Source organism: Panthera pardus, unplaced genomic scaffold (genome assembly GCF_024362965.1).
Source record: "Panthera pardus isolate Hobbes unplaced genomic scaffold, ASM2436296v1 HiC_scaffold_16, whole genome shotgun sequence".
Lineage (NCBI taxonomy): Eukaryota > Metazoa > Chordata > Mammalia > Carnivora > Felidae > Panthera > Panthera pardus.
In genome coordinates, this window is record NW_026526721.1 from 106,885,463 (window position 1) to 106,908,383 (window position 22,921).

The 22,921-nt window shown below is 48.4% G+C and overlaps 1 protein-coding gene and 1 long non-coding RNA gene across 6 annotated transcripts in view; both read right to left on the minus strand.

Annotated features, from left to right (window-relative positions):
- Positions 1–2,956: 2,956 nt before the first annotated feature.
- On the minus strand, positions 2,957–11,766 carry LOC128777298 (uncharacterized). Its single transcript, XR_008422536.1, has 2 exons — positions 11,642–11,766; positions 2,957–6,082 (listed from the first exon to the last, which is right to left on the minus strand). It is a non-coding gene; the product is annotated as an uncharacterized LOC128777298 (long non-coding RNA).
- A 946-nt stretch (positions 11,767–12,712) lies between these two features.
- Positions 12,713–22,921, minus strand: part of LEKR1 (leucine, glutamate and lysine rich 1) — a 219,493-nt gene continuing 209,284 nt past the window's right edge. For 2 of the 5 annotated variants that reach the window (XR_008422538.1, XR_008422537.1), the window contains 3 exons: positions 22,451–22,557; positions 16,706–16,956; positions 12,715–13,139 (listed from right to left, as the gene is read on the minus strand). The gene's annotated coding sequence lies outside the window, so the exon portion shown is untranslated. Of the gene's footprint in view, positions 13,140–16,705; positions 16,957–22,450; positions 22,558–22,921 lie in introns of all 5 variants that reach the window. The other 3 variants (XR_008422539.1, XR_008422540.1, XR_002077543.2) reach the window with 3 other exon arrangements.

Sequence of the window (22,921 nt, forward strand, 5' to 3'; positions counted from 1 at the left end):
CATCCCCGGAAATCCCATGCACATAAAAAACATGTTCAAAACATGCCATCTTCCTCTCCGAATAGTTTCCATTCCTCTAGTCGCTATCGCAGTAAATGGTATCACCATCCATGAAACTGCACGAAGAACCTGGGAATCCTCCTGGATTCCTATTTTCTGTTTCCCTTTCCCTGCTTATTGAGACAACCTTGTACCTGGCAGTATGTAACATACCCCAGAGCAATGTGCATGAATGGATGAATGAACTGTGTGAACACAGAAAATCAGGCCTTTCTAACTTGAGCCTAAAGCTTTTACAGTTTTTCAAGGCTCTTTCATTAATACAAGGGCGTTGCCCCAGACAATCTTCAACTCTGATGATTTATGATTCCAGACTACTCCAGTCTGACACCTTGGGGGCTTAACCACCATTCCTTCCTATTCACATAAATCTATTGTTCCTTCTCCAGCCTGTCCCGCCCAGGAAAAGAGGAGAGAGGCCCCGTGATAAAAAAAAAAAAAAAAAAAAAAGTAGAACTTCAAACATAAATTAAACTACTTCACAGAACCCATTTCATTCTGATAAGAGGTTCTGATGTATCTCTGCAGCCACCATGAGTCACGGTGAGAGTTGGAAAAGGAGGAAGAGGAGAGGGCTGGGTGGGAGCAGCTAGTGGAAAGATAAACAGAGACCATTTCTCTTGTCTCTGTAGTGCCAGGTCCCGTAACCCTGTGTAAGTCTCGCCCAGTACCGCACTGGGGAAAGTACCTTCCCTCTTGTTCTGCCTGACTTCCGTCTGGAAATGAGTATCATGTTTGTCTCATGAACGCCTATGTGCCTAGCACTTTTACCTCTCAAAATATTGCACGAACATTTATTTGAATGCCTTCCACGTGCAGTGACCATGCTAAGCAATGTGTACCTTATCTCATTTAAACTCTGCAACCTAGCAGTAAGTCCTGTTTTATCTCCTTTTTTGCAGACCGGGGAACTACAACTTAGAGACCTTAGCCAAGTATCACTAAGGCCATCCAGCTAGTGGTGTAGTCCTGCAAATCATCAAATCAAAGCCAGGTCTGTCTCATTCTATGCCCAAGTCTGGAGCAGGCATGGTTACACTGCTTCTGATGCATTCGTGGCTCTCTTTCATACAATGCATACGTTTAGTATATAGTATCCAGGAGCTTGATAAATGCTTAAGCACCTAAAGCAGGCCAATAAGAGCTGGATCTGGTCGCAGGTGCCAGAATTCAGAAATGCAGCTTTGGTCACTTCCCATCGCCTCTTTGGCTCTATTTCCTCATCTGTAAAATGGAGGCATGAAACAGATGCTCTCTAAGGAGCTCTAAGCATTCTGTGGCTCTCTTCCAATGCTGCAGTGTCCCTGAGGTGCTGCCAGGAAACAGACAAGGGCCTAAACCAGAGGAGCTCCAATCTCCGCGGACAGCCCCCGGCCCCAAGGCTGGCTGGCGCATGCGCCGCCACAGGCCGCCAGCGCCCGGAGCCTCTCCACGCATGCGCTAGCTCTGGTCGCCGGGGAGGCTGTGCAGGGATCGTCCGCGACTCCCCCCCCCACCCCCCCGAAGGAATCAGTGTACCCCGCGGGGACGGGGTGCTCCTGCCTGGACCGAGCCCACAGGGGAGGCGCCTGGCCCTCATTAGGAAAGGCCAGAGCCTCTCCCCAGGCCCCTGGGAAAGCTGTGCCCCGTGCGGGAGGGCGTGTTCCGGCCCGGACGCCCTCGCGCTGGACGTGCCGGGAGGCACAGAGAGGCCGTTATGTCCGAGCACAGATGGAACCGCTCTCGCGGCGCTGGGGCCTAGGGCGTGGAGGAGGGGAGCTCCCGCCCCGCCGACGCGGAAAGCGGGGCGGGTTTTCTTCTCCATTAAAATGAAAATTTCTAACGTCACGGCAGACTTTTATCTGGCGAGGGGTGGGGACTGGGAGTCGTGAGGCGTCACCTGATAGTACAAGCTACTCAAGGGCAGCAGGCAGTGCAGGGAGAAGCCCGCCCATCATTCCTGCTTACGGATGAATAACAAAACCCAGGCAGCTATTTTTACACACTGGTTGAAGCGCGCGCGCGTGTTGGGGTGACAGGGGAGAGGACGTGGGGGAGAGAACACGTGCAGCCTTTTCCCTATTCATCCTGTGATCTTATTCCTCTTCCTGCTGCAGAGTCCCTCCTCAGAACTTAAGAATTTTTAGGGTTTTTTTTTTGTTTGTTTGTTTTTTGTTTTTTGAAATCAGAGAAGGAAAAAGGATGCGAATCCAAAAGTTACCTGCACGGCGAAAACAAATGAGATATCAGCATTTTGATTTTGCCCTTGTTGATCCCCTCCGTCCTTCCTGCACTTTGCTAACTTTTGATGTCCAAGTCGGAGGTTATCTGGCCTCTAGGCCAGTTGCAGGTGGGATGGCCTCTAGGAGGTTTGGATCAGTGGGCTGGAGGGGGCAAGAAAGTGGGGCCCTTCCACCAACTGGCTCTTCAAGTTGTCACTGTTAAGTGAATGACTTTGTCCTGCTAGGACTTAAAAGTCCTGCCTCCCCAGACAGGAATTTTCAGGCCATGCTAAGTGCTGGAAAGGCAGAAAGTTGTCCAGAAAGGGTGGTTGCCTTGGATTTTCAGCTGGTCTGAGCCAGCCAGAGTCTGTGTGGTTCGCTCTGCTCTGTCAGAATAAATGCAGTGCTGAGCTCACCACTCCCGGGGGATGTGATGTGGGAGAGAGCTGCTTGCGGAATCGCTGCTGACATCAATTCATTTCAGATTACTCAGTTTACTTTGATTTCGTTTAACTTCATTCTATTTTCTGGAAGTCTGGAAAAGGAGATACTAAAAATAATTTTAAAAGTTAAACTGGGCATGAAATAACCCCTAAAATTAAAGCAAGGTTGTAGAGGTTTGCTTAGGTGACTTAGTTTTCTGTTAAAGAATTATGGAGACAAAAAAAAAAAAAAAAAGCAAAAGACAACCTTCATGGAGGAGTAGAGGATACCTGGAAACCTCTTTGTTTAATCTGTCACTTCTAAGATTCACCAGATCAGAATAAGTATATAGGGTGAGAATGTGTGGAGCTGGTGAAAGGGGGTGGGGGTTAGTTTTAAATGTGCTTCATCTGTGACTAACTAATGTCTCCAACAACGGGAAGAAAGTACTCTTTGCCCTTCTGCAAAGGGAAGTTAGAATTCAAAGTTATGGAGAAGCCACCTCCCCTGAAAGCCTCCACTGCCTCCTAGGTTCCAGCACAGCTGGGCTCTTTGATATCCGTCCACATCTTCCAATGGCAGGTTCTTCCTTGACAGGAAGATGGTGTTTTATTAAGGAGATAATACAGTTCAGGGCTCTTTTGTAACAGAAAACCCCCAAACACCCACATTATCTGCATGCCAGTTCCTTCTTAGACAAGTTTGAGGGGAGACCCTCGAGGTATCATTATTACTGTTTTCACGTATGTGTGTTAATTTTGTTTTTGAAAATCATAGGAGAACTTCCATATTTGAATGGATGCAGAATGGGGTGCCTTGGGTGGCTCAGTTGGTTGAGCAGTCAACTTCAGCTCAGGTCATGATCTCGCGGTTCATGAATCGGAGCCCCGTGTCCAGCTGTGTGCTGACAGCTCAGAGCCTGGAGCTTGCTTCGGTTTCTGTGTCTCCTTCTCTCTCTGCTCCTCCCCTGCTCACATTCTGTCTCTCTCTCAAACACAGAGTGAAAAAATTAAAAAAAAAAATTAGATGGATGCAGGCCTGAGAGCTTTCAGATGACCAAAAAAACTGGGAGCAAAGCCATCCACATATATCTCAGGGCAAAATTCTCTGCTAGCCCTCTCTCCTCCACCAGGCACTCTACTTCAAATGTGGGCAAGTTGCTCTCCTCTCTAGTCCCTTTTACCAGCCTGTCACTCTGTCCATAACAATTAAACCCAGGTCTGCAACTCAGGAAACCAGGCTTCTGAAAAGATTAGGTCTCCCGAGAGGTTAGTGTCAGTAATCTGCCCTTGTGGAGAGTCTGTCGGATATCGCATTTATTTGTAAGAAAGGAAACACAATCTAAACCGTCAGAGTTCAAAAAGCAGTTTCTGTTTTGCAATATAGTACCGGAGAAAAGGGTTCCGGAAGTGGCAATTTAATTTGTGTCTAATTTCAGCCAAGTAATTGCAGACTGCTTCCAGCTTGAATGAACAGTGAGGTATAGCTCCCAGTAGTTACTTATTTTAGTGGCACTCCCTCAGGATGAATGTTAGTTATTTTCAGTTGCGTGTGGGAAAACCAAGGTCCGCGGCCAAGCTGTGGCAAGTTGGCTCCGCGTGTGTGAGCTGTCAACCACGATACTTAGTTCCACTCAGATTCATTTCTAATTTTCAGTTGGCGTGTGACCTTTTTCTTGTTCATTCTGGGGTCCCGATCACTTCCTCTCTCTGCCTCCCCACCTTCCCACCTCTCTCTACCCACACAGGCAGCTTTGGGCTGAATCCACGTAATAATAACGGCGTGAGTGCCAAGTGGGTTGTACAAAATCCTTAGGGAGAGATGTGAAATGAAGCACATTGTTCTTCAGGGCTCTTCGGGACCAGAGTGTACCCATCAACAAAAACAACCTCATAGGCAGTGAAATTGTATGTCTCTCTCTATAATTTATGCAGAATGGGATGATGCTGGGATTGTGTCTTAAATAGCTCTCATGTATGTGGTAGGCAGCCTCTAAAATGACCCCAGTGATCATCACCTGCGAGTATTCACACCCTGTGTAAACCCCCTCACCTGTGGGCATGTGGGCTGGACCTGGTGAGTCTCTTTCAACAGAATGAACAAAAGTGATGGGATGTCATTTCTGAGATTAGATTACAAAAAGACCGTGTCTTTCTCTCGACCTCTCTCCCTGTTTCTCTGTCTCTGTCATCTGTCTTTCTCTCTCTCTCTTTTTCTCTCTCTCTGCCAGCTGCCAAGTTGTGAGCTGCCCTATGGAGAGGCCCATGTGGCAAGGAACTGATGTCTCTAGCGAGCAGCCAGCGAGGACCTGAGATTGGCCGACGGCCAGGCAAGTGAGCCTGGAAGGTGATCCTCCCCCAGTCGAACCTTGAGGTAACTGCAGCCCTGGCTGATACCTGGATTGCAGCCCGTGAGACCTTGAGTCAGAGGACTGCTAAACCATGCCTGGATTCCTGACCCGCAGGAATGGTGAGAGAATACATGTTTGTTGTTTTAAGCACCTAAGTTTTGGGGTGATTTGTCATGCAGGAAGAGAACCTCTAATACTAACACCAGTACCCAAAGCAGGTAGTGAAGGGCCTACGTGACCCACCAGTGGCGTCTCCAGTCTCACCTCCTGCTATAGCCCCACCATCACCCGTGGGCCATTACTTTTTGGTCACACCTTATTCTTAGGTGTCTTCGTGTCTCTGTATAAGCTACTTTTTTCTGCCCGAAACAACCAGTCTCCTCTTCTCCAGATAAATTCTTGCTTACCCCTTGACACCTGGCTTAGATGTGCCTCCTGGAAACCCTTCCTGATTCAGTCAGGCAGAGCTCCTGTCCCTTGCCTTGGGGACACGGCACCTTGCTCCTGCCTGTGCTGTAGCACACCGCACTGTGCTATCCTGATTGATGGGCCTGCTAGGCTGCAACTCCTGGGGGGAAGGACACTTTCCTTCACCTTCTGGTCCCTAGTGCCTAGCATAGCATAGTGATAAAACACCGCTCCTGAGATGGGCCAGTGGCTGTTTTGTAGAAGCCACGATCCCAGCAGGAGGGCATCTGGTAGCTAACTGAATTCCTAGCTGATGCGGAAATCTTATAATAGCGTCCCCTAAGTGTGTAGTAAAAGAATATGTGGATTAATCGGACAATACCTGAATTTTGAGCACTCAGCACATCCAATGCTATGGCAGCTCACAGTGTTGTTAAGCCCTCTTGGTCTCGTCCCAACCCTTCAGCCCTTCAGTTAAGGTCATGGGAGCTTGGAAGTTGACAATCCTGTAATCTGAGTTGTTAATCACATTTCAACTCATGACCTTTGAATTGATATGTTCCAGGCATCACGGACGTTCCTCCACTTCATTTTTAGAGAAAGCTAGACAGAAATCATGAAGGCATCCATAGGGACAAACCTGAAAAAGAGAACATTGTATTTGTATCTCAGAGAGTAATCTAGCCCATGAAGAGAGGGCTTATTGCTGGGGAGGTTGTTGGAAGATCGTACACGTGTGGAATACACTGTAAGCCTATCTGTTCCATCACCACGTTGTGACAATTGTTGGTCCTAAATAGAATTTTGCCCCTTTCTCTCCTTCATTGCTCTCCTCCTAGTCTTGAACTCACCTGTAATGGCTTCCTAACTGGTCTTATGACATCCACTTAGGACCCTTTCCAAGTTTTACTCTACAGGGCAGCATTTTGAAATGCATATTTGATCACATTGCCCATCCACTTAAACACTTCGGCACCTCCACTGGCCAGCTCTGCCTTGAGCCCAGCCTTGTGGTGTATCCTGCCCGCCTTGCTGTCTGTGCTCTGGTCACACTTGAGTCTTTTCATGGCTTTGAAGACACAGACACCATCCCACCGCAGGGAGACCCAGGACCCACCTGGCCTAGTTAATCCTATTGTTCCTTCAGATTTTACTTCACTCATCATGTCCTCAGAGATTTCCCTGACATCTCTTATGAAACCAAACCCCTTATTACAGTCTCACATTGCAATGTCACATTAATTCGTGTAGGTATTTGATCAAGGTTTCTCCTTTTCTATTGTGGAAGTTCCATGAGGGCAGGGACCATGTCTGTTTTTGCTGACACCATATTTTTGGTAGCTGGCCTGACCCGGCAAAGGGCAGGCGTTCAGTTAGTATGTGTTGAGTGAAGAAATGAATTACGAGTGCTACTGAGGGTGGGATATGGGGGAAATGCGGGGCAAATGGGCATTTAATGGAACCTAAAGCTGGGGCACAGGAAGAGAATTTGAATGTACACCATCCTAAAAGAGGATGTTGGAGTTTCTTTAGACTAATTATAAAATTTGCAGAGTGCACAACATCTGTAGTTGTGTGTAACTCCCCTTCCCCCCAGGCCGAAACAGCCTCAGGGAAAACCACAGATTTCAGGTCAGTCCTCGCGCCCTCCAGCCACACTGCTCTGCCTCTGGGGGTGGGGGGGGGGTGAGGGGGGGTGGCATTCGTGCCAGCTCTCCTTTGCCAAGGGGGAAGGGCTGACTTGGGCAGAGACCTGTCAGGCCCCCTTTCTTAGGGGCTCCAGTGTTTGCACCCTTTCTTGAGTGGCATCTCTCCTAGCACATTGGTAGCAGGTAAAGTCCCTTCACCTTATTCCTGAATCTTCAACTGACAAGCGTAGGGCCTGCCAGTGGTTTCATTTCCCAACTCCTGTTTCTTCCAGAGCCCAGGCAGCTTGACAGGACTCACTCAGGGCGGCAGCCATTCTTCTGACAAATATTTACTGCCAGAGAGAGAGAGAGAGACAGAGACAGAGAGACAGAGAGGGAGAGAGAGAGAGGAACAAGATGATGCCCTCACCCCAGGAGCTTGTCATCTTCTGGGTTCTTTTCAGCTACCTTCACCTCGGCTGTCAGGCCCGGGCTGAGAATTTGTCTTCTCTACACTAATTTTTGCCAAGAGGCAGGAGTTTAGAAGAACATTAATCTGTTTTCCTTCCAGCTTTGCCTACACAGATGACAATATTATTACTCTCAGGCTTTTAAAGTGAAAGTCAACACAGAGATCACAGAGTCCAGGAGGGCTCCTGAATCATTTGAGATAATTATTTTATTTTATTTTTTTTCTTCTTGGGTCCTCCATATCTGTGAATCAGCGATGTGGGAAATGGGGGCTTCAGAAAAATTAAGGGAGGCTTGAAGTGAGCAAAGCTGAGCAGAGTGTGGGCAGCAGCCGAGGGCTGCCACAGTGGGAAAATCAGGCAGTGCGTCATGTGAGGGAGCTCCTGGCGGTGTCTGCCTCTTTTAGCAGCATCCACATAGGCTGGGACAGTCAGATCACTGTGCCTTGGGCAGGGATGAAAACACCCAGCACTGCCAGAGTACTCCAGAGGGGTGTGGTATCAGGATGGCCTGTGCCAGCCTCATTTATTTGCCTCAGTCATTTGAACAAAGCAGTTGCTGGACTAACTGTGCTGTGGCAAAAACCCACGACAAATCCAAATGTCTCTTTCCTACTGCCTTTGCTCCCACAGCACAGCGCTGATACCTTTTTAGTGGAATGGACCTCATCCCATGGCAATTGATGGATGAGCTGTCCCTTCCCTGGGCTGGGGGTTCCTCCAGGCAGGAATCTTGGCTTGGTTTCTTCCATGTCTCCAGAGCCCGGCACAGGGCCGGGAGTCTAGTAAGTTTCTGATGAATAAATGAATGGCTGTATGGACATATGGGATGCACATGAGGCTCCTGTAGTGGGAACATGTTTCATAGTACAGTAATCTGTTGGTTCCCTACAGCGTGTAGGACCCAAAGAATGAACAATTTGTCCTTTCTAGGAAAGGCATGTTTCCTGTGGGGACTGCATAAGGGAAGGTGACTGCAAGTTGAGGATCAGGGCAAGCAGAGGTAGACAAAGGCCCCTGGAAAATGGCACAGAAATGGAGGAGGTGTTCATCCCAGGGAGACTCCAGGGCATCCAGGCGGAGCTCTGATTCTCCAAGAAATCCACAGACAGTGCCTGGGAACAGGGCTGGGGGAGGCGGGTTCTCAGGGAGCCATATTTCAGTCTCCACAAAGACCCCCAGGTGGACTCCCACGCTTTCCCTCGTCTGTCCACTAGGGGGCAGGCAGAGGCAGGAGAAGAGGTGAGATGGTGGCCAGTCGGCTCCCAGGCTGGGCTCATCAGGCAGCAGTACTCCCAGGCTCACGTCCAACACACTGGGCTGTTTGTATTACTCAGACAACAAGGCCAGGCCTCTCTTCCTGCCTGTCGTGGCCTCTGTGATTTTATATGATGTGGCTTGTGACATCAGATACCACGCGACCATGGTAACCAAAATATACAGCCTTGGTGTGAATGTTAATAAACAGGAGAAAAAGTGATCCCCGGTTTACTTCTTTCACTGACCATTTGTGGTTTTTCTACTCATGTCTCATGTATCCTTTACTATCCAGAACAATCAAGGTGTACCTGAATTCCACCACTTTTTAAAATATGAAAGGGTAAATGAGGAAAATGTGCCCTGGTCTCCTGTTCATCTAGCCTTGAAAATAGCAACTCATTTCCTCACGTGCGAGCGACCACTTCCTCTTGATATCCTGCCCAGCCCTCCTCTTGTATACCAACACACCATTTCAAGGGAAAATTATTTTCTTGATAATTCCCACATGCCTTGGAAAGTCACTTCTTCCTAAGAAATTCCAGGTGATGGGAACCCTTAATTGGTTTAAGTTTTTTCTAATCACCAAGGATTCAATAAAAACACAACTTTCCTTCTACACAAATCATCCTCTCATAGAAATTAGTGGGTCCATAGATACGGGCCTACAATAACCAAACTGAGCATAAAGGAATACACATTTCACCAGGCCAGACCATAGAAATGAGAGTCTCTGTGTAGAAAGGAGAGTTGCTTCATACAAAACCGGAGGATTTCATAGTAGCATTCTCCTGCCTGCAGAGAATGTCTGATTAGAAGCCCACCAGTGCCGGATAACCTTAATAGAAAGCTTTGCTTTAACGAAGTTAAAGACTCTTCAGTGAATCGCATCTTTAATTGGAATGAGAACAAACCAACCATGAGCCAAGGCGAATGGAAGAACTGGCCTAAAAGCAATGGTTTTCCAGTGGAGTCAGAATTCTTCTGCAAACCTTTCATGCTGCAGTCTTTTTTGAATGCTACCCCTGATTTCATTCCAATAGTAATCACAGTTGAGAGATATCTTCTGAAGATAAAGCATGATGCCGAGTTACTTTAATGGTTTGCAAACTGCTCTCAAGAATTACGTAAAAAATATGCACTTCCAACGATACCATGGATTAGTTCGTCTAAAATTGTTGGATTTCCAATTAAAAACATAAACAGGCTTGGATATATTTGGACACAGATGTTGCTGGAGTTTCCAGATTCCATTGTTTAAAGGTATTCCATAAATATGACAAAAAGAGTGGAGAAGGCATCCATCTGATTGGGTATTCAGGCTTACAAAGAAAGTAATTACAAGGCCAGAGCCTGGGAGTTGGCCCCCATTCATCTAAATTCCCTTTTACATATCAACATAGCTTGACCTTGATTTTTTAAATGTAAGTAAGGGACATTGATGTAGCCTGAATAAACCAGTCTTTCAAATATTCTGAGGAGTCTGGAATCAGGAATGACATACACTTGAAGGAATACTCTTAAGTAAATATGGTGGTTTTAAAAATAATGTCTTCCCTTCCTACTGAGCTAAATTTTGATCTTCTTTCTAGGGAACTTTTGTTTGCCAGGTCCTTTGGAGAGTGCTGGCTCTCCCTGCCCTCCTGTTTCTGAGTCTTCCCACTGACCTTCCCACCAGGCCCTTGGTGTCTCCACGGTGGCCTCTCTGGTCTGCCACCATCTCTGCTGCCCAGGCGACCTCCAGCCTTCCTCGCCTTTCTCTGAGGGCAGGGGCCTCTCTACTCTTCCTGACAAAGCACTTTCAGTCAACTCTTGGATTTCTTCACGGGTGATTAAACTGTCTGTGTGTATTCAGGACCCTTCTCCTCTTTCTGTGTCCGGCTGCTGACCTCTCTCTGAGTTCATTGTCAGAGGAGAAAGTGCACAGGGCAGTCCATCTGACTACTTGTTAGTAGCTCTGGTAAAGATTTGGTCCTGGAGAACATTTGGGCTGTTGAAATATTAGTACATCTTCAAAGCATCTGACTTTTCGCCTGGGTAGTTTTCTGAGTCACTGTTACCGAGTGAGGCAGACGCACCGGAGAGGAAACAACACCTGATAGCCTGTGGGTTGTAACCACTAGCATCTGCCTGGAACCTCGCCAATGTGGGTAGTTTCGCCATTAAGCTCCACAGGGCTCCTCATAGCCCGTGATTCCTCATAAAAGTAGGTATGGTCTTTTTGCTTGGAAATAGGAAAGAGAGAAAAATGAAGCACAGGGGGTTTTGTTCAGTGACCAGAAGACAAGCCAGGACTAACGCTTTAAGCCGAAACCCTCTTTACAGAGATTTTGGCCGCAGGACACCTAACCCCCCTGTAACTCTGGACTCCCGGGGCAAACTCACCTCCCACCCGCAGGGCGCATGCTCCAAGGCCCAGGTCACGTGAGAGTTCTGCCGCATGCAGGCATCACCCCTTTCACCGAACATTGTTGCACGTGCCTGCTGTGCCTCTCAAAATGACATTTTCGTCATTTGCTTATTTGTGCACAATTCCTAGCACTCTCACGTGACTGCAGGTGTTTGGAGCACGGGGATGGTGCCTTCTGTGTCTGCATGCCCCGAAGCACGGGACACGGTGAGAGTTTTAGTGAAAGTACGAGGAAAGGGAGGCGTGATGGATGCTTTCCTCGCCTTCTCTTACATCCTTTGGATGCCACCTTACTTACCTATGATAACTGTATCTCCCCCTCCCCAACTCCCCCCCTCCCCCAGCATTTCTCAGCATTATGCTCAGCTTCCGCCTGTTCCATAATGTACCATTGGTGTGGCCTGTATTTCAGTTTTGCTTTTTGTGCATCTAACCTTTAAATGGCTGCTGGGTCAGGGCGCCTGGGTGGCTCAGTCGGTTGAACAGCTGACTGTTGATTTCTGCTCAGGTCATGATCCCAAGGTCACATTCCGCGTGGTGCCTGCTTGAGATTCATTCTCTCTCTTCTCTCTCTCCCCCTCCCTAAAATTTAAAAAAAAAAAAAAAGGAGCTAGCTAGCTAGCTAGCTGCCCTGTCTTTGCTATCTGTCTCATTCTGTAAACTCTTAGGGGACCGAGGTTCCATGGAACTCCCTTGACCTATATCACTGGACAATAAAACCACCAGTGGCTGGACTCTTGAGGGACTTCTGGAGATGGTGGTCTTCTTTCCTGGTGGTCAGAAAAGTGAATCACTCACTACAGCTGATCGTTGATCCTCTTAGAACTCACGGTTACCGGTCTGGGAATTTGTGTTTGTTCCCAGACTACTGCACCCTCCCTCGTTATGAATCGCCCACGTACATTTTGAATGGTGTGGCTGCAAGTGGGTTGCCGAGAGACCAGAGAATCATTCTCTGCAGGCGAGGTTTCTCAACAGGGGCACTTGGAATGCTTTGAGCCTGACGACTTAGTCGTGGTGGCTGCGGTGCATGTGTTCTGGAAGCTGGTTAGCAGCAGGCCTCGTCTCCACCCTCAAGATGCCCCACAAGCGTCCCCCAGTGCAGCCACTGAACGTGTCTCCAGGCTTGTCAAAGGTCCCCTTTGGGAGGGGAGCAAACACGCTGGTTAGGAGCCAGTACTATGTGGGATGAGGACTGGAGGGAAGGGAATGAGCATCATAACCAGGGGTTCTTCCTCTCTTCCCAGTTTTTATTGGTTTGTTTTTGCTTCTGTTTTTTAATGTAACCAGCGTGATGTTCTGCCCTAGTCATTTTGGGGCAAGTCTCCCAAATGCATTTAAATTTTACACTACTTCACCACTTTGTCCCCTTTTTCCCCCTAAGGGCCTTTTTTTTCCTCCCCCCCCCCCCCCCCCCCCACTATTACCACTGGGCTGAGTCCTGCTTTCTGTGGCTCAGTCCCATCTTGTTTGGGGAATTCCAGTGGCTTTCAGAAAACTTTGAGGGGCACATGAGAAACTGTTAGGAGGGACAGCTAGTCGGAGGTGGCAGGGCCACCTGCTGTCCCAGAGCCTGGGGGGCACTGTGCCTGGGGGTCTGCTCCTCCACTTCCCCCATCCATGAACTAGATTTCTGTCTCTTCCCTGGCATTAATAAGCTGTTGGGGCAATAATTCACACAAACTGAACTTACCAGAAACTAGGCTTACAAGCCAGACAATAGTACTGCTTTAAAATGTGCATCTTTCTGGAGCCGTGACCGGGGTTTGGAATGCAGGGCGGGCAGCATGAGATGTGGTCCAGAGTGCACGTGGGGCCCCGGGGCCAGTGGGCTCCAGGCCCTGGCTGAGTGTCTGGCCCCTTCTGTCTGCCTCAGCTGCCAAGGAGATGACCCCTGTGGGCTGGCTGGAGAGAGAGCTGGCAGGCGGGGATCTGAGAGGAGAGAGAATGGAGAGACAGCATGATCTTTAGAAATCATTTACAGTTTCTGCTCCATTTAAATGTCAGTGTCCTGAGGCCCAGTGCCTGTTGCCTGTCCTGAGTGGACACCTTCCCAGCATTGCCTCCAGTTACCAGGATGACCAGGAAACTGCAATAGGTCTGGCAAATGTGACATTAGCACAGAGGGAGTGGAGTGGGGCAATCTCCTGAGATATTCTCTGTGGGCTGTGGAAAAACCTGATGAAATCGCCTGGCTTCTGAGAAAAGCTCATCTCCCCAGAGATGGGAATTGCCCCTTGCTGCCCTGAGAGAGCTGCTTTCTTGCCGAAGGGGGCTGAGTGCCCCGGCAGGCTCTAGTTCCTCAGACTCCCCTGCCCTCCTTCCCTTTCGGATCCCCCTCTTCCATCCTCACACAATTTACTCGGGGGTCTTGTCACCCACATTTGCTAACACTGAGTCTCCCCGGAGTGCCTCTTGGCATTCTGTGCTCGCTTAGCATAGCTTCTAGAACTCAGTGATCGGTAGGGACTTCTAGCCACGCAGCTCCAGGCTCATGGCTGCCCTGAGCAATAACCCAGATTGGGTTTGTTCTCCAGGCTTGTCGGCTGGCCGTACCCTGCAGGATACCCCTTCTTTGGAGAGGTCTTCTCCTTGATTGGTGTCAAACTTTGATAGATATTTCTTCTAAGTGGACGGCGAATGCCTTTGTAAAGTTTGTCATTTCCCCTAACAGAGAGGAAAAAGTAAGGAACGTTGTGGCCTCCATGTTTTCAAGCGATGAAAGCAGAACACCGTCTCTTCTTCCATGCTGTCAAGGTTCCTGGTGCTGCCTTTTGAGTTCTGTCCATCAGAGGCTGTCTCTGGCTCGAGTTCGGGTAAGAGTGCAGCCCCCGTAGGCCTGATGGCCGGCCCTCAGGGTGTGGAAAAGCATCGGCTCAACCAGCTTTCCTGTCATGAACCAAGCGGGGCCATAAGCTAGCCACACCGAGAAGGCCTTCTTGCCACTGAGTCATTCTGGCTCCCATTGCTAGGCCTTTGTCAGAGTCCTTTGTCACTTTTGAAACTGTTATTTCTTTGGAAATAAAAGAACAGCGTGGCCATGGTTAGTGTTGCTGGTAAGTTCTATTACTAGAGGCACATTTACTGTAATAGAAAAATATGAATCTGATCAGTGTGTTACGAAGCCTATTACTGCCACAACCGTCATCTTTGTCCCCGAACACCACGGTACCTGCACTTCAAAAGCATGTTCTTCAAAAGCCATTGTGCTGGGGAAACAGGATGAACAGTGCTTATATGACGCTGATTTCCTTTAAAAAGGAAAGAGAAGAGAATGAAAAACAGCCGTGCAGTTCCAACAGGGCTCTCTGCGAGCATTTCCACACTGGTCTGCTTCCTGGTTGGTTTTGGTCAGGGATGCTCCATATTTTCTCTGTGTGTTTAATTCACATGGTTTCATGTGAATTGTTCAGCCCTAAGTCAACAGTCTTCATGTCTGTTTAGGTTAAATGTGCCTTTGCCTCCTTACAAGTGTCTCTGCTTTGGGGGCCTTCCATATTTGGTATGAATATCCTCTAAGGACACGAAAAAATGTGGGATAGGGGCCCGGCAATGGGGTCTTGGATCCCTAGGATCAACATGGAGCAGCTTTGTGGATCACTAATTTTACTCACAGACTTTTGGGAAATGTTTTTGTATTAAATAGTGATGTAACAATGGAGTAGAGCACTCCGTTTCATGAATTTAAAGGTAATGCACAACGCTTCAAAGACACGTTATGCTATGGCTGATGCCATTAGGTACCCCATCAGGGTCCTGCAGTGGGTAGTGTTATGGGTTGAATTGAACCCCACCAAATCTGTTGAAGTCCTAAACCCTACTACCTCAGAATGTGAACCAATTTGGGCAAGAGGGTCATGGCAGGTGTAGTTAGTTTAGGGGGGTCATACTGGAGTAGCGTAGGTCCTTACAAAAAGGGGGAAATTTGGACATAGACACACACACAGGGAGAATGCCATGTGAAGATGGAGGCAGAGATGCGGATGATGTGTTTACAAGCCAAAGAGTGCCAAAGATTGCCAGCAAACCCCCAGAAGCTGGGGAAGGGGCCTGGAATATATTCTTTCTCATAGGCTCATAAGGAACCAACGGAGTCAACACATTGATTTCAGACTTCTGGCCTCCGGAACTGTGAGACAATCCATTTCCACTGTCGAAGCCACTCAGTTTGTAGTACTTTGTTGTGGGAGCTCCGAACAAACAAATCCAAGGTATGTTAGTCTTTTCGCTTCCTGAAGATGCTTCATTGGCAGAGTCTGAGAAGTGCTGAACTGAGTTGTGGAAAGAGCTCAATGTTAGGGTCTGCTAGATCCAGCTTTGGACTCTGGCCACACCACCCACAAGTCACGTGGCCTGGGGCACGGATCCCGATGTCCTATTGTGAGCATTACATGCGAGGCCTCATGTAATAATACCAGCGATGCGACCGGGCAGCTCATTGGGTTCTTGGTAGATGTTATTCTTGTTTGCCCTTTCCACTTTGCCCTTCCTGCCCCCAGGGGTCATTTTGTCTGAGAGATGAGGAGCTCGACTTGTCTCCAGCCACACCGTGAGCTAGTGCAAGGCTGGGCATCAAATTCCAGGCCACTCGACTCCGTATGTGCACTGTGGTTCCCCTTGATGTTGTCTTTCAGGTCTCCCTCCAATAATAAACATTCTCTGCACATTGTCTCCCACAAACAGTTGCAAAGGTGATGAAATGGGTCAGCTTCTAGGCCCAGATGCTCTTTATACCACCTGGTGAGAAGTACCTTATATGGGAAGGTTCTCACACCACCCAGAAAGCCTTCTTAACAGGAGAAATGCCTCTGCTTTATTTTATTCTCTCTACATATTAACATGTAATGGTTAGCATGAGGTAATGACTACCTCATGAAAAGATTATATTTTGTTCAACAGTGTTTTGCAACATTCATTACAGGATAAAAGGGCTTGAGCCTTTTAAGAAGAAACCAATTAGGATCCGAGGGCTGATCCAAGTTGTAACAACTGTGGAGGCCTGCCCTGCAGGAACTCCAATGATCCCTTTTAATAAGGATTGATAAGCAAGGGATTAGAGCAAATTAGTTGGTGGTGACTAGTTCCTGATGCAAAATGGCCTGAGTTACATTGTCCTGATGGAACAAAGGCATTGGGGACAAATCGCTTTGCGGATCTAGGAAGGTTGCCTAAGTTATGATTCAGTATGGATAAAGATCAAGGTTTGGAGTCAAACCTGCATGGGCCTTGCTTGCTCCAAGGAAGTTGGACACCATCTGGAAAAGCTACAGGGCCCCTTCCCAGAGCATGCCCCAGTGCTGCAAACATTTGTGGGACATTCAGTTTTCCCCTTCCACTCACTCTTAGGTCCTCCCACCCCAGGGGAAGAGACATCACTTTCTACCTTATCGGCCCTTAAAAAGAAAGCTAGCTTCAAGGAGTGTTCATGACTTCTTTTCTGCTTAATGACCAGAGCTCACTTGGGAAAAAATTATGTGGCTGGAGTGAAGAATACTTACCGGTATAGTCGTACTGGTGGGGGAAACTAAAAATCAGGGCTTACTGAATGCAAAGCACAGTCAGAGTCGGAAAGCCCTGCTGGGTTTTAGGCTGCCAGTGCATGGTCATGGGGTTTGAGTTAGTCACTGGGCTTCTCCCAGCCTCAGTGTCCTTGTGAGCACCCATGGAAGTAATGGTGCCTACCTCACCGCTGCCTCGTGAACAGTGACAGAGATAACACCCTCCAGCTTCGTGCCCTGTGGAAACCGTCCTAGGAATAGAAGGCGATGTTAATATGATAAATTAATGTAGTGACAAAAATACCTAAGCATTTATATCTTTAGAACTTTGTTCTGAATTTTTGAAAATTTTAATGCATTCTAATAAAAAGTGCATTTCATGAACAACGACAAAAAAAAGGGGGTCCCATTCTAGTCTGTGTTTGAATTTTCGTATCTAGCAGAAAGCCTAACCTATAAATTGCAAACCAGCTCACAAACGTGTTATTTCACCTGCAGGGTATTAAACAAGTTTTGTTTTGTTTGTGTTTTGCTTTTTTTTTTTAGTTTATTTATTTATTTTTTTTTTTGAGAGAGAGAGAGAGAGAGTGGGGGAGGGGCAGAAAGAAAGGGAGAGAGAGAGAGAGGAAGAGAATCCCAAGCAGGCTTCTCACTGTCAGCGCAGAGCCTGACACAGGGATCGAACTCACTAACCAAGGGATCATGACCTGAGCCAAAATCAAGAGTCAGATGTTAACCTACTGAGCCCCCTAGGCGCCCCTGTTTTGTTTGTTTTTAAAATCAACTGTCAACATGTAAAACTAGAGGATTTCCCATAAAAAAAAAAAAACCCACTAAACCAAATCCTAGATTTCAGCTTTTCTTGGGGAAATAGAAGCAGAATTGCTGGCACAGCTGATCGGCATTTCCCGCAGCCCACTGCTCCCCACCACCCGCTGGCTGTTTACCACCCCAGGCCAGCCACGCCCAAGGTTTCCATTTCCCTGGTGGCATCTTCCCACTGGGAGGCCTAGCATTTCAAATAGCAACATCCTTGAAAAATCAAACCAGTCAGAGAGCAAATGCTTGATGGATGCTCAAACGGGGTTGGGGAGTGAGGGTATTTGGTCTCTTATCCTAAGCTGGTCTACCTGGCCCAGGTGTGGTGAAGTGGAGTTTCTGTCTTACAAAACGAGCACAGGATCCTTGTGAGGACTCAATCAGGTGACATAATTAAACCTTGCAAGAGCCGACACTTGGTAAATGCTAGCTCTGAGCAGGACATCCCAGGCCGCTTGGGGCACTTCTGACAAACATCTGTAGTTTAAACTCACAGTCCAGGGGCACCTGGGTGGCTCAGTCAGTTAAGCATCTGACTTTGGCTCAGGTCATGATCTCACGGTCCGTGAGTTCGAGCCCCACGTCGGGCTCTGAGCTCAGAGCCTGGAGCCTGCTTCAGATTCTGTGTCTCCCTCTCTCTCTAACCCTCCCCTGTTCATGCTCTGTCTCTCTCTGTCTCAAAAATAAATAAACATTAAAAAAAATTTTTTTAAACTCACAGTCCAACATGAGGTCCCTGTAAGCTGCCAAGCACCTTCAAAGGATCAGGCTCAGGAAGAAAGGAAAACAAGGACGCAGGCTGCTCCCCACAAGACTGGAAACCCAAGGTGGACACAGATCCTCAGCATAACACGGACACTGTTTATTTTTGGTGAATCACTCCTGTGTCACCAGGAGTGCTAGAAAGCTGGGGTAAATGTGATATGCCAAGAGATGTCTCTGTTTTGACAAGGCCACACGTAGCAGATTTGATGGGTACCTGTGTCTGCTCCAAAGAAACATGAACCAGCGACAGCCCAGTGCATCTGCCTGAGTGCTCACCTCCAGTGCAAATACACAGCCAGCTTCCTGCAGACAGCCAGCGACCGGGAGCCTGAAAACCTATAGGAAGGCCTGAGTTTCTCAGGGGTGGGAGGGAGGCAGCCGTCCAGCACCACTGTGACCCAGATTGGGGCTATCTCTAAGGATATCACCAATCCCTAGGAGCCATGCCCGGGAAAGATCTCACTGCTTTCTTCTCCCTGCCAAGGGTTCCGCCCAAGGCGGTTTTATAGGAAGGTGTCTTTCTTCTGAGAAGGAGGCTATCCCCGGGTCCAGCAAAAGATGAGTAAATGATTACTGGATGCTGTAAAAGGATCTTGTGAAGTATTTCTGTTGTCCAACAAAAAGGATCTGGTTTTTACACATCTGTCTTTTTAGTTCATTTGTTGCAGATAGAAGGCTGCAAACGCCTTTTAAGGACCAAGGGTAGGGCTTACTTTGGGAAATGGGGTGGCTAAGGATTTGGGATTTCCCCACTGTTTGTTTCCTCCATCTCATGACCTGACAAAAGCAACCGTCTGAGTCACACAGTGAGTGGACTTGCATTAAGGAAATAATCCATTTGCTATTATAAACTAGGGAGGCCCTTAGGAAGAAAACCAGGCTGTTTCCTGGGTAGGCCTGCCCTAAAGTGGGGCAAATGATACAGCACTGGGGATGTTGAAATGAAGAGGGGTGCATCTTTGACGGGGGAACTTGAGGTCATTTAGGCTTAAGCTGTAACCAAGGCAGAGATTCTGAACCAGGGTGGGAGGGTCCCCAGGGAGCTGTGGATTCAGGGAAGTTAGGGCTGGATCTCCAGATGTGTGTGTATATGCCACAGATTACTTGGAATGTTGTATGAAAGTAGGAGTGGCTGACTTGATGTCAGGGTTTCTCAACTTCAGCACAAGTGACATTTGGGCTGGATCATTCTTTGCTGTGGAAGGCTGTCCTGTGTGCTGTAGGGGGGTTAGCAGAATCCCTGGCCTCTACACACTGGACGCTGGTAGCACTCCCCTGCCTCCCAAGTTGTGACGGCCAAGAATATCACCACCATCACTGTCCCCTGGGGGCAGAACTGTCCCTGGTCGAGAACCACTGAGATAGGAGAGTCCCTGAGGAGGCAGAGAGGAAGTATGAGGTGAGCCACTCCCTGGTGAGGCTCCCTCACAGACCTACCCCTTGTTCCTATAAGTCATCACTGTTTTCATACCTCAGCATCAGGCAGCTACTTATACGTTCTGGCCAAATGTTTTGTCCTGACAGCTAGTCAAACATTGGAATTTTCTCTTTTTTTTTTTAAGTCTTTTTTTTTTTTAATGTTTATTTTTGAAAGAGAGAGAGAGAGAGAACAAGTGGGGGACGGGGGGCAGAGAGAGAAGGAGACACAGAATCCAAAGCAGGGCTCAGGCTCTAAGCTGTCAGGGCAGAGCCCGACACAGGGCTGGAACCCATGAACTGGGAGATCATGACCTGAGCCGAAGAAGTCAGATGCTTAACCGACTGAGCCACCCAGACACCCCAAACACTGGAATTTTCTTCAGTGAGGTGGGGAAACAGATAAGTGGGTAAGGCTCTTCCTCTGAGAAATATGAGTATCTTTTGGGGGGAGGTTGTAGCCTTGGAGACAGCACAACAGCTACTAGGAGGAGCCTGGGGTCATACCAGCAAGAGCACAAAGGAGAAAGGTAACACAAAATGAAACAAAAGACATATTTTTCCTTAGCGGGTTGTGTTCACTGCTTAATAAGCGAACACATCCAAACTCAGGAGAGGTGCACACCTATTCTGGGACAAGCCCCGGAGCCGTGGGTAGAGGTGGTTGAACAATTTGGTGTGCAGGGAGGTAACCCCCGTGTATGACCACCGGGCCTCTGGGTGCTGGGGCCATCCACCAGTCACAGAGCCGCCGGCAGACAGGTGGAGCTGTGAAGAAGTGCATTTGCTCAAACACGGCAAACGGTGTTGGAACAAGCCACCACTTTCTGAAGCTATTACACTCTGTCAAGTCAGGAGCTGAGTCTGGGGGATGCCCAGGTGGCCAGAATTCACTCACGGTCCAGGGCCTGGAGGAGCTGTGGGATTGTTGTTTTCCCTCATCGAGGCAGTAAAGATTGATTTTGGATGTGGTGACTGAGGCCCAGCGCGTTAATGACCGCAGAGGGACGTTCCTTTCCCACGCTGCACTGCACGCAGACAGTAGAACGTAATGTAAGGCCCCTTCGGGCATGACTCCTTCCTCATCACATCATTTACCGGCTGGGGCCCCGGGGCCTGTGGAGGGTGGACGGATGAGCAAAGGCCTGGGGTTTGGCGCAGGGCCTCTCAGGCCCAGAGATGAGAAGGTCTGCCTGCCACAGGAATAGCCCCTGCCTGCTCTCACATTTGACGTCCTGCATTTGGCTTGGGGGAGCCGGCTGGGGACCTCTGATAAGCAAGTCAAAGATTCGAGGCAACAAGCAGCTTGTTGATATCCCACCCTCCTCTTTGACACCAGGAGAGAAACTCACTGGCAAGGGATGCAGCTGGCCTTTGCAAGGCACTGTTCCATTAGAAGCCAGACATCCTAACAAAAGCAAGAATGACAGGAATGAAAGTTTCTGCGCTGACGCACAGATACTGACTGAAGAGGTATTTCTCATGTTGGCTTTGCACTTCTGAGGGCAAATCTGCCAAACAGATATCAAAGGAGATGGGGACCCCAGGCGAGGAGGCACGCACTCTGCACTCAGAGCAGAGAGACTGAAGGAGTCTCTCTCCCAGCTTTACTTTTCCCACCTGCAAGGCACAGGTCATAATGCCCGTGGCAGCTGCCTTGCAGCATGGTTGAAAGAACCAGTTTAAACAGAGGCTCTTGTTTTGTTTTGTTTTTCAATGTTTACTTACTTTTGAGAGAGGAGAGAGACAGAGCATGAGCAGGGAAGGGGCAGAGAGAGAGACACACAGAATCTGAAGCAGGCTCCAGGCTCTGAGCTGTTAGCACAGAACCCAATGTGGGGCTTGAACACATGAACTGTGAGATCATGACCTGAGCCGAAGTCATACGGTTAACTGACCAAGCCACCCAGGTGCCCCCAAACAGCAGCTCTTAGCTTAGTCAACTGCTGGCCAGGTTTCAGTGGGGCTGCAAAGCCCTGAAATTACTAGCACGAGCATTTTGCTTCTACATGATTATGTGCATCTTCCTGGGGAGAGGGTCACCGCTTTCACAATATTCTCAAGAAATATGATTACCCTGGAAAGATTAGAACCATTGGTCTGGATAATGCGTGAACGTGATATATAACTGTTATCAGCAAAGGTTTTGGAGGAGAAAGGGACACAGAGGAGCACCTACTCTGTGTCAGGATGTGTGGGGGACACATAGAGAAGTAAGAAAACATGATTCCTGGCCTCATGGAACATATGACAGATTTTAGACAGAAGACTAAAACATGAAAAATCAAAAAGAAAAGGTAACTACCAGCAAAGCAGCTGAGAGGTCGGAAGAACTTAAGTGCCACATAAATTCAGAAGTGGGAATGGTCTGGGCAGGAAGGAGGGCAGGGTTGGGCTCAGGCAAAGGCAGAGAAGGGCCTCCATGGAGGAAGGCTGGCCCCAGGAGAGCCTAGGCCCCAGAGCTTGAAGGGTGAATGTAGAACACTCTGGCTGTGGGGCCCCCTGAGTGGGACTAAGGGTCTCAGAGCAGAGGTTCTGGGTGATAGTCTATCCCAGATGCCTCTTCAGATATCTAGCCAGTTCTTGGTCCTTCAGCCTTTGCCTCCTCAGAAGGGGCTGAGGGCTTCCCCTGGAGAATCCCCATGGGGGACACAGAGCCCGTCTAGGATGGACATTTTCTTCCCTGGGGAGATATCCTGGTGACTCACATGTGCCAGGCAGGAAACGCTTCATGTCTAGACTTACTTCTTGCTGTGATATATCCAGGCTGCCTCCTCACAGTTAGCAAAATCCCACTGGTCAGGCCTCATGGGGCCAGCACTTAGTTACAAACACACAAAGCAAATAAAACACTGGAACATGGAGAAAAAAAATTAGAGATAATTTGGCATTTCAGAAAAAAATACTGAAGTGTTCCTCATGAGAAAAATCAGAACCTAAATGTCTTTGCACTTATCCTATGGTGTGGCAGTTTCTAAATTCTCCATATGGCAGGGCCACCATAACCCCTCCTATCCCCAGGGCTCCCTCTGGTCCTGCTGTGACCCTGGTCCCACTGACTGACTAGGCCACCCCTCCCCAAATCAGCAAGGCTGTCCCACAAATGACATCTCCCCACTCTCCTCAAAGGGGCTGAAAAGGTTTTCTCGGGAACTCTTGAGATCTTGCCACTGCCCTGCAGATGTAAAGATACTATAGTTTTGTTTTTGTTTTTTT